Genomic DNA, 11,136 nt, shown 5'->3' on the forward strand with positions numbered 1-11,136 from the left:
ATTACAGTGTTTGGAAAACAGCCAACGCCTCATCTCTTCTTGCTAAAGTATCTACCTAAAGTATCCCATCTATCTTATAGTCAGACAGCACTTCAGAAAAGGTAACAAACTAACAATTATTAAGCCCATATCCTGAGAAAGGTACTGCTGTCAATATATATTAGAGCATTTAATTTTTCACAATTCCCTAGGATATCAGTACGCTCTTTCTGCCTATTTTATAGATCAAGGGCACTGGGATATCAAGTGACCAGTTCAAGACCACAGTCTAAGTGACAAGTAATATTACAATCTATTAGTCTGATGCCTGATCCTTAACTACTGCATAATTTACCTCCACTAGATAAATACGATAAGGAAAGAAAATCACTGGGATAGGAAGCCATCTTCTTTTTTTCTTTAATATTCAAAATGATTTTGCATTTGCTGGATGTATGGTTACAATTACAGGTCATAATAAGATTTAAGGACTGTGCATGGATTTCAACATATATATTTCCTATCAGGGTCTCAGTTGATTGAGCTACTGGTGGGTTTTTTTTTTCTTATTTATCTTACACACTGTGAAATCTAATGCATATTAATCAATCACTATACTCAGTCCTAATATTTTTTCCCCATTAAAGGATTTTACTTGCACCTCTGTGTTTTTCATCCCTAGAAAAAGAATTCCAGGACTTTCCCTTCTGTGTATTTTCATCCTGCTTCTTCACAATCCGTGATGCCAAGTTAGGTTGTCAATGAATGAAATAAAACTGATGGGACAGAAGCAGGCCACTCTGCCATTTTTCTAGAACTTGCAGTTGCACATCAAATCTGGGAGGGGGAATCATCCCACACTTTGTTTACCCTGCTTGTAACATTCACAATTTCTCCCTGCTCTGTGATCACCCTTGACTTCAAGTTAGTCAAAGAAATCATGCTTCATCGTCACACTTAGAAACTGGGCAGTGCCTGTGGAACATGGCCTCATCAGGATGTGGCATTTAACTCTCTTCTCAGCACTGTTGATGCTCTTGACAGCAAGAGGCCAGACAGCCACCAAAAGATGTGTCAGCATGGAAAGATGGCAGAAACAGTGCTCTTTTTTTTTTTTGCCCCGTATCTGCTCCCTAGCTGACAATTTTTTTAAACCTTGTGAAATAACTTCTATTATTATTATTATAAAATTTACCTCTGAATCATTTGCCACTGGATAGTTCAGTAGTGAGGAATTCAGAGATATACTCACAGACTTCCAGAACCTTTGTGCTGTCCTATCCATTCAAGTTGCAATTAAAAAACTATCACAAGAAGGGCATTTACAGAAATCAGAAATGTGCTGCTGGGGTACTTAAGGTTAGAAGCCCAAGATCACGGTGCCACGATGGTTCAATGAGGATCTTCTTCCAGGTTCAAGCTTAACACTCTTTCCTCACAGGGAAGAAGGGGTTAGGGAACTTTAAATGGGATCATTTAAGGGCTGGAGAGACAGCACAGCGGGTAGGGCGTTTGCCTTGCACACGGCTGACCCGGGTTCAATTCCCAGCATCCCATATGGTCCCCTGATCACTGCCAGGAGTAACTCCTGAGTGCAGAGCCAGGAGTAACCCCTGTGCATCTCCAGGTGTGACCCAAAAAGAAAAAAAAAGGGATCATTTATAAGAGTACAAAGCCCGTTTATTAGGGTCCTACTCTGCAGTCTAATCACCTTCCAAATCACCCACCTATAGCCATCAGCAACTTTGAACATTAATATATCAACACACAGTCTGAGGACACTATGCAAGTGGTACAGCACATGCCTAGCATGTATATAAAAAGACCATGATCTTTTGTCATGATCTTTATAATAATTTGCATTACTATAAATCTGGTAATAGTTATTGATTCTGACTTCAAAATACAATGATCCATGCAAATATCTATATTATTTGATAATTTTATATTTCTCTATTTCTATAACTTTATAAAAATATTTCTATATATTTTTGTATTTTTATTTCTATACAATTAATAGAAATTTCTATATATATTTTTATTTCTATGTATATTTCTAAATATTTCTATAATTTTATAATGTTACTATATCCCACATGGCAGAGCCTGGCAAGCTCCTCGTGGCGTATTCGATATGCCAAAACCAGTTAACAACAAGTTTCACAATAGAGACATTACTGGTGCCTGCTAGAGCAAATCGATGAACAATGAGAGGACAGTGCTACAGTGACAGTGCTACTGAATCCCTGTCCCAAAGATCAACTGTGAATCAGGTAAGGAGCCATAATTAGGGGCTGGAGAACTAGCACAGCGGTTAAGCTTTTGTCTTGCATGTGGCCGACTCAGATTCAATTCCTGGCTCCTAAAGGTCCCAAAGCACCTGCAGGAGCAACCTGTGAGACAAAGTCCGAGTATCACCTAAGCACCACCATGTGTACCCCCCTTAAAAAAAGCTAAATTGGGGAGTCTTGTTTCACACTCATATATATCAAGTTTCTTATTTTGCAGTATTTCTTTAATAACAAATTTCCTGCAATAAACTGCAATAAAGACTGTACTTAGAACACTTCTCATAAAACATTACCCTACTTACAAAAAAAACTAATCTGCAAATATTTGGGAAAACAGCTACACTGCTTATTGAAGGAACCAAACACAAGCAAAGAATTCCTCTATGCCCCATTTATATTCTACCACATACTCCGAGTAGCTTCCCAAAAAAACTGCTATCAAAGCACCTCATGTCTGAAAGTAAGCCAACTTACAAATGTGCAACTGAAACTGCCTTTTAAGGAAGAATTTCTTCTGATAAAAACATCTAATAATAAGAACATCACAAGACTGATTTCAAATAAAATAGATCTAATCACTACCTTTCTAAGTGTAGGCACTATGATTAAATAGCAATGTTATTTTTGTTAAACTAAGCAATCATTAGTTTTGATTGCTTCATTGCATTTTCTGATGCTTCTCACAACGTACAAACAGTAGTTTTTAGAGTTGATATTCCAGAACTGATCAGCCCTCGTTTCCTTTCTGTCCAAATTTTAAGGAAATAACTAAAAACTAATATTTAACTTTTCTATTTAGAGGGGTTGTAAGTCAACATCTTAGGAATGGTTAAAGATTATATTTTTTTCATATACCATAATTATAGCAATATCATGAAATTTGAAGGTATGCTCAAATAACACACACATATGCATACAAATTCTATATAAAATATATGGAACTTCGTGGGGTCAGACCATAAAACCTAACTGTGGACTCCAGACCACAGGACTATGAAAAATCCCTGAACTTCGTAGATGACTATAAGTCAACGCTTTCATATTATCTAGATCCCATATCCATGAAAGGGCATTTTTAGTCTAATTCTGCTTTTCCTTCTAAGGTGTTCATTTGCAAAGAAACAGCACTCATCAGAAATAACCACCACTACATACTCTTTGTTAACGGCTGAGATTCTCAAAGCACAGAGCTCCCAAAAAATATTCTGGCTCTTTTCTATTCCAAGGGTTGAGAACCCAAGGGATGGATAGTTTCTGCCATCTTCCACTGAGACTTCAAACAAACTGCATCTCTCCAGAGAGCTAATCAGGAGACATCCTGACGCTGGCAACACAAACAAGTCAGGAGTTAGTCTGGCTAACATGGCGACTATCTGGGAGAGCACAGTAACCTCCACACCCTCCTACTTTCCTTACTGCCCCTTCTCAACTCCTTTGAGATTTATTAACTCCAACGTCAATCATCTCTAACCTTCCACTGGACTCCAAGATCACGTTAAAGCTTGAAACAGTTACTTCTTTATTAAAAGCATTTCCCAAAAAAGGTGAATTTTGACACCCATGTCCCACCACCACCACCACCACCAAGTAAGCTTATCAACTAGATTTCTTCCAGAGACTCGTTAAATGATCTTGAAAGAGATCAACGAGTCACAAAAATTTCTCAGACACCCAGTCTGGCTGAGACCTCCAAGGCATCTCGAAGTAGGGTGGGCCAGCTTCCACCCGAACAAAGCCCTGACAGCCACTCCCACAACCCAAAGCCAGCACCATGCATCTGGCTGGACTGCCCAATTAAATATTCTGGATTTTCTGGAACAGTATCTCCAAACTCTCTAACACTGACATCTCAGTAGTAGCACACCAGGTTGGATGAAATGTAACACAAAAGTCAACCTATCTTGGGACTAGAATGATAGCACAGCAGGTAGGGCATTTGCCTTGCATGCAGCCGACCCGGGTTCGATTCCCAACATCCCATATGGTCCCCTGAGCACCGCCAGGAATAACTCCTGAGTGCAGAGCCAGGAGTAACCCCTGTGCATTGCTGGGTGTGACCCAAAAAAAGCAAAAAAAAAAAAAAGTCAACCAATCTTGACTAACAAGAACATTAACACAGAAGGCTCAACTTGAAACAACAGCTTAGTAAACCCTCAGACGAGTTCTTAATGTCCCCATGGAGAGATACAATAAATAATTTTCACAAATTTTCTTTCACAGAAATTTTTTTTTTGGTTATTTTGTTAGCCATTCAGTAGTAACAAGCAATATCTGTCATTGTCACTGCCCTCCCAATGTTCATCAATTTACTCGAGTGGGCCCAGTAATATTGTGAGACTTCTTGTTACTGTGTTTGGCATATCAAATACGTCATGGGTAGCTTGCCAGGCTTTGCTGCGCAGGCAAGATACTTTCAGTAACTTGTTGGGCTCTCCGAGAGGGGCAGAGGAATCGAACCAGAGTTAGCCAGGTCGGTTGCGTGCAAGGCAATGCCCTACCAATATGCTATCGCTCCAGCCCAACAAGCAATATAAGATCTATTATTTTGGGCATGTTATGGGGGCACCATGTTGAGAGGTGGTTGGGAAAATGGAGATAAGGGGAGGGAAGGTGACAGTAATGGTGAGATTAGTGTTGGGATATTGAATGTTTGCAACAAATCATCATGAACAGCTTTGTTCAGCAAAGTTGGACAACTCTATAGAACATGGTGTGGGGAAATAAATAAATAAATAAATAAATAAATAAATAAATAAAAATCGAGGGGGGGAATCTGAATTGTTTTGCAACTGGGGTTTGTTCTCCTAGTCTAAAAGGCTTCCAAACTACTAAATACTCCAAGGAAATAACAGAATATACTACTATTTCCAAGTAATAAACTTACTAATATTTAATATTCTATTTTTTAATTGTACTATGAAACAGTAAGCCAGAGATTAAGACGAAGCATGAAGTCTCTACAGGAGCATCGAAAAGTTTTCCGAAAGTTCAACATTCTTGTTTATTCGTCTCTCAATTCTATGATTGGAGAGTAGGACAGCATTTTAAATGCTAGTGACCTTGAAAGAAATGTAAAACCCTCTAAAAATAAAAAAATTTAAAAAGCATTTCCAGGCTCTTCCATAATGGTTTCCTGGTAAATAGAAAGACATGCTTGCTATCCTACCCCCACATGGGGACTGTGGCAATTAATTATTCAACATTTGGAAAGTGCTTCGGAGATAAGAAGCTAAGTGCTAAAAATCATCATCAATTTTCAAAAACCCGCACTTAAAGTGAACTCACCAGCTTTATCATTGGAAACAAAATCATTAGTATAAGTTCATGTCTTCTTTTTCCATTTCACTTAGACCATTAGACCAAAACGCCAGCATTCACATGAAAACTTTCACATGGAAATAGTCAACCACTGAGTATTATCTGAGTGAAAAAGACAGTCCCTGATTTTCAGAAAAACTATAAATTCAAATGTATCTTTACTGAAATTTATAGTGATACTTATTAGGTATCCTTCCTCTTCTAATAAAGTGATAATAAACAGTGACTTGACTGAAGATTTTCTTTGCAAAACTTTGAAAATAAAATCTAAATAACATTTCTGTATTATCTCTCATGTAAGTAACATGCATTTAAGTGTCCATGACCACATTACATATAGAATTTTAGGTTAAATATCCATGAAACTGACCTTGATCAAATCCCTAAATAAAAGTAACAAGCCATTCTACTTAAATTAAAAAGTGCTACACTATGTTTCCTCCTCCTTGTCGACAAAATATTTGGCCTTGAATTTATTTAAAATTCAAAACAATGACCCAAGACTAAGATTATTTTGTCACGATCATGGTCACGGTCCTCCCGTTGTTCATCGATTTGCTCGAGCGGGCCCAGTAACATCTCCATCATGAGACTTGTTACTATGTTTGGCATATCGAATACGTCACGGTCAAAAAACTAAAACTCATATTAAATATCTGTACCAGTGGGATAGTACAGAGGTAAGCATATGGAGCTTGCTTCCATTAGGGAAAAAAAGATGAGGATTTCTCTAAAAAGACGGAGATGAATTTTTATGTACATAAGTCACCCAAAGATTATTTAAAAATGATCGTGGGATTTTAGAAACGACTTGTTACAAGATGAGCTTTTATCATTTTATATCATTGTATGTCTTCGTGTCAAACTTTAAATCTTTGTTTCTAGAGGAGGGTCCTCCCAATGGTGCTCAGGGGCCCACTTCTACTGATTCTCAGTCAACCACGCCAGTTAATGAGAGGGCACTGCTCGAATCAACTTTTTAAATCCTTCTATCCATATTCACCTCTCCCAAGGATTCTCCTCTTAAAAAAAAAAACATATATATATATATATTATATAAAATTTGGGCTGGAACAATAGCACAGTGGGTAGGGCCTTGCATGCAGCTGACCTGGCCAACCTGAGTTCGATTCCTCCGCCCCTCTCAGAGAGCCTGGCAAGCTACTGAGAATTTCTCGCCCGCACAGCAAAGCCTGGAAAGCTCCCAGTGACGTATTCGATAAGCCAAACACAGTAACAACAAGTCTCACAATGTTACTGGGCCCCCTCGAACAAATCGATGAACAACTGGAGGACAGTGCTACAGTGCTATATAAAATTTAAATATATTCATATAAACACACGCATACACATATATCTATATCTGGGAAGTGAAACCTTACTTAAATAAACATGGCATTCTTAATATCAATAAAGGGAAAAAAAGAATAATGGTGGGGCTGGAGCAATAGCACAGCAGGTAGGGCATTTGCCTTACACGCGGCTGACCCAGGTTTGATTCCCGTATGGTCCCCCAAGCACTGCCAGGAGTAATTCCTGAGTGCAAAGCCAGGAATAACCCCTGTGCATAGTCAGGTGTGACCCCTCCCCCCAAAAAAAAGAATACTGGTGTGCACATGTTATTCTGGATAAGTGTTTTTGTGTCCTCAGGCTAGATACCAAGGAGTGGAATTGCTGGGTCATATGGCAGCTCCAATCTTACTTTTCTGAAAACTCTCCATATTGTTTTTCATAGGGATTGAACCAGACAAAATTCCTACCAGCAGTGGATGAGAGTACCTTTTCACCACATCCCCAACTATATAAATTGTTCTAGTTATGTATGTATATACATGTATATGTATATACATGCCAGTATAACACCTGATCTACTCAACAAATAACACTATTATTCATTGCAGCACTTAGTACAATAGCTAAAATATGGAATCACCCTAGCACCCAACAACAGAAGAATGGATAATGAAAGTATGATATATATATATGTATATATATATATACAATGGAATATATATCCTTCAAGAAAGGGTGAAATCATACAATTTGCTGCAACATTAGTGGAACTGGAAGATATCATATGTTAAGTGAAGTAAATCAGAAGGAAATTAAATACTGGATGTTCTCACTAACCTCTGGGATATAGTGAGATATAATAAGACAAAGGAATGCAAGGTATCAAAAGGGGATGCCAAGATCACCTTGGTCCCTAGATTATAGAAACTGAGAAGGACAAGGAAAATAGAGACCATAAAGGGAAAATAAGAAGAGGTGCAACAGAAAGAAATAGGGGCTGGGGGAAGGGGCCTCAAACAAATAGGTGGTATAGAGGTGCAGTATTAAAAGAATTATACATAAATATATATGTATGTGTGTATTACATATATATATAAGAACCACAAAACCAACAAAATTTGAAAGGATGAGATTCACATCTCAAAATGTGCCTTTTTAAATTAACTTTTTAAATTTTGAATTAAGTAATGATTAAAGATTAGATTTTTACATCATAGGCAGGCCAGGGGGTAGGAGAGAAACTGGAGAGGAGATTGGTAAAGGAAAGTTGAAACTGATGATGGAAGTGGTGTCAGAACACTGTGCACCTGAAACTCAACTTTGAGTAACTTTATAAATCATGGTGCCTCAATTTTAAAAAGATGATAAACAAAATAAAAAATTTTCCCCAAAAAAGGGGGTGGGGAATCCACTCATTGCTGAGGACAAATGATTTCTATTATGTGCTTGATCCACATAACAAATTTAACTATGGGATTCTGAGTGGAACCCACAAACCATTCAAGTAAAAAAAAAAGTTAGCATCAAAGCAGTCAAAATTTTATTGATCAACTAAGCTTGACACCATATTGGTCATAGAATCTTATTATATGAAGATTATATAATCTTTACCCTCTACAGTTTATACAGTTTATAATACATTTTCGATCTGTAGATAAAATACATCTGTACAAAATATTTTTCATGGCTCACTCCTTGCATTTCATTTGTCTTAAGGAAATTAAAAATAACTACAAGCAACTTAAAACTGAATACGAAAGTAGACTCAAGGAAATCCTTTAAAAAATAATTATTTCAGGGCTGTAGCAATAGTACAGAGGGCAGGGAGTCTGCCTTGCACGCGTTTGACACAGGTTCGATTTCCAGCATCCCACATGGTCCCTCAAGCACCGCCAGGAGTAATTCCTGAGTGCAAAGCCAGGAGTGACCCCTGAGCATTGCCGGGTGTGACCCAAAAAAGAAAAAATTATAATAATAATAATAATGATTATTATTATTATTATTATTTCGGGCTGAAGCAAGAGTACAGTGGGGAGGGCATTTGCCTTGCACACAACCAACTAGGATTTGATCCCCAGCATTCCCTTGAGCATTGCCAGCAATAATTCCTGAGTGCAGAGTCAGGAGTAATCCTTGAGCATCACTGGTGTGACCAAAAATTATTATTATTATTTTATTATTATTATTTCTCCCAGCAGCCTCCACAACCGACCTGCACCATATTAAAGGCCCACACCACAGCTCTTCCATGACCTTCTGCTTCCTGCTCCACCGTACTGGTGAGGCTCGCCTCCAGCTGATATCCCCAGGCCTAGTCTCAAAGGGAGGCAGAGCCTCTCTCTGCTGAGCGGGTCCCAGCAGCCTCCACACCTGACCTGCGTCATGCGAAGGGCCCAAGCAACAGCTCCTGATGCTCACAGCCCCACGACAGATCTACTCAACAAATAACATGCTACTCACAGAGAAGACCGTGAGCAACCTCTAGCTTAATCCCTCAGCACTGTGCAGTAAGTTAACTACAAAGACTAATCTCCAGTACAGCAAGAACACTAGAAAAATAATGGGAAAACATGTAAAAATCCACCAAGCTCAATGAGTAAAAAATCAGTAAATCATCAGTGCTTTTAGTGACACTATAATGAGGATGATCATTGGGTTCAAAGAAATGATAGCACAGGTAGTCAGCAAAGCCCAAGGAAGTATGAGAATTGAAATTTAAAAAACTACTCAACAGAAATGACAGAACTGCATGTGATAGGCGATATAAAGAAAGCTGAGCAAAAGATTGAGGAACTCCAAGATGAGAAGGAGGAAAACACTAGAAATAGCAGAAGGTGAAAAATAGTGCAAAAAGAAATGAATAGCACACCAGAGAACTATAGGATGAGTCCAAGAGGAACAATATAAGAATCATTGGAGTCCCTGAAGAACAGAAAAGAAAATGTGGTGAAGATACAAATTGTCAAAGAAATCATCAGTAAGAACTCCCCAGAGTTGAGGATTACAGGCACTGAGATCCAAGAAGCCCAGGGATTCCAGTGAGAATAGACCCAATTAGAAAAACTACAAGACAGACTGTACTTAAAATGACAAAATACAAAAATAGAAACAGAATACTGAAAGCAGCAAGATCAAGAAAGGAATTTACATATAAAGGAACTCCCATAAGATGAACAGCAGATCTATCAAACAACACTCTATGAAGTCAGAAGAATATGGAAAGATACAGTACAAAAACTCAACAAAATGAAAAACTCACCAAGAATACTCTACCCAGCTCAATTATCATTTGGATTTAAAGGAATTGTGTAGAGCTTCATGGACAGGCAACAGCTTAGAGAATTCATAGCCTAGAAACAAGTTTTTACAAGAAGATTTAAAAGAACTCCTCTACAAGACAGGAGAAACTTCCTATCCTGTGGCATTGAGTATGGCACTCACTAACAGTGCATACGGTCTCCCTCTACTACATTAAGAAAGGTTAAAAACATATAGTAATTAATCATCACAAATTTATGTTTGTTGATTTACTTTCTGATAATTCTCTTTGCCTTTTTTACGTTTTTTTTTTTTTTTTGGACCAAGTAAACTAACAAACACTATCCTCCCGTTGTTCATCGATTTTGCTCGAGCGGGCCCAGTAACATCTCCATTTTGAAACTTGTTGTTACTGTTTTTGGCATATTGAACACATCACGGGGTAGCTTGCCAGGCTTTGCTGTGCGGGCGAGATACTCTCAGTAACTTGCCAGGCTCTGAGAGGGGTGGAGGAATCGAATCTGACTTGGCCAGGCTGGCTGCATGCAAGGCAAATGACCTACCGCTGTGCTATCGCCCCAGCCCTTTGGACCAAATAATACGAAATAAATTTACTTGTTAAATACCTGCCATTTTCATTTGTGGCAGAAAGAACTGAAGATTACTGCAATAAGTCCAAGCACTATATAAAATTTAATATTTTAGACGCAGAGTTGAAAACTTAGGTATGGAAATGAGAATAAGCAGTACAGTATAATGCATTAAGTGGTCTGAATTTCTTTATCTACACAAGTTAAAATCATATTGCAATCAGTCACTACAAATTCACTTTTGTTGATTAAGTTTTGTCAGAGAAAGTAATATGAAATAAATGTGTTGTATACCTACCAAGGGGGCAGGCTGAAGGGTGGCAGGGAACCTGGGGACACTGGTAGAAGGGGACACTGGTGGTGGGATTGGTGTTGGAAAATTGTATGCCTGAAACAACTCTATTATG

At 38.2% G+C, this 11,136-nt stretch overlaps 1 pseudogene; it reads right to left on the reverse strand.

Moving 5' to 3' along the window:
• Positions 1-657: 657 nt before the first annotated feature.
• Positions 658-1,060, reverse strand: LOC130020577 (40S ribosomal protein S15a-like; annotated as a pseudogene).
• Positions 1,061-11,136: the final 10,076 nt, after the last annotated feature.

Source organism: Sorex fumeus, unplaced genomic scaffold (genome assembly GCF_029834395.1).
Source record: "Sorex fumeus unplaced genomic scaffold, SorFum_2.1 ptg000013l, whole genome shotgun sequence".
In the NCBI taxonomy this organism is placed as follows: Eukaryota; Metazoa; Chordata; class Mammalia; order Eulipotyphla; family Soricidae; genus Sorex; species Sorex fumeus.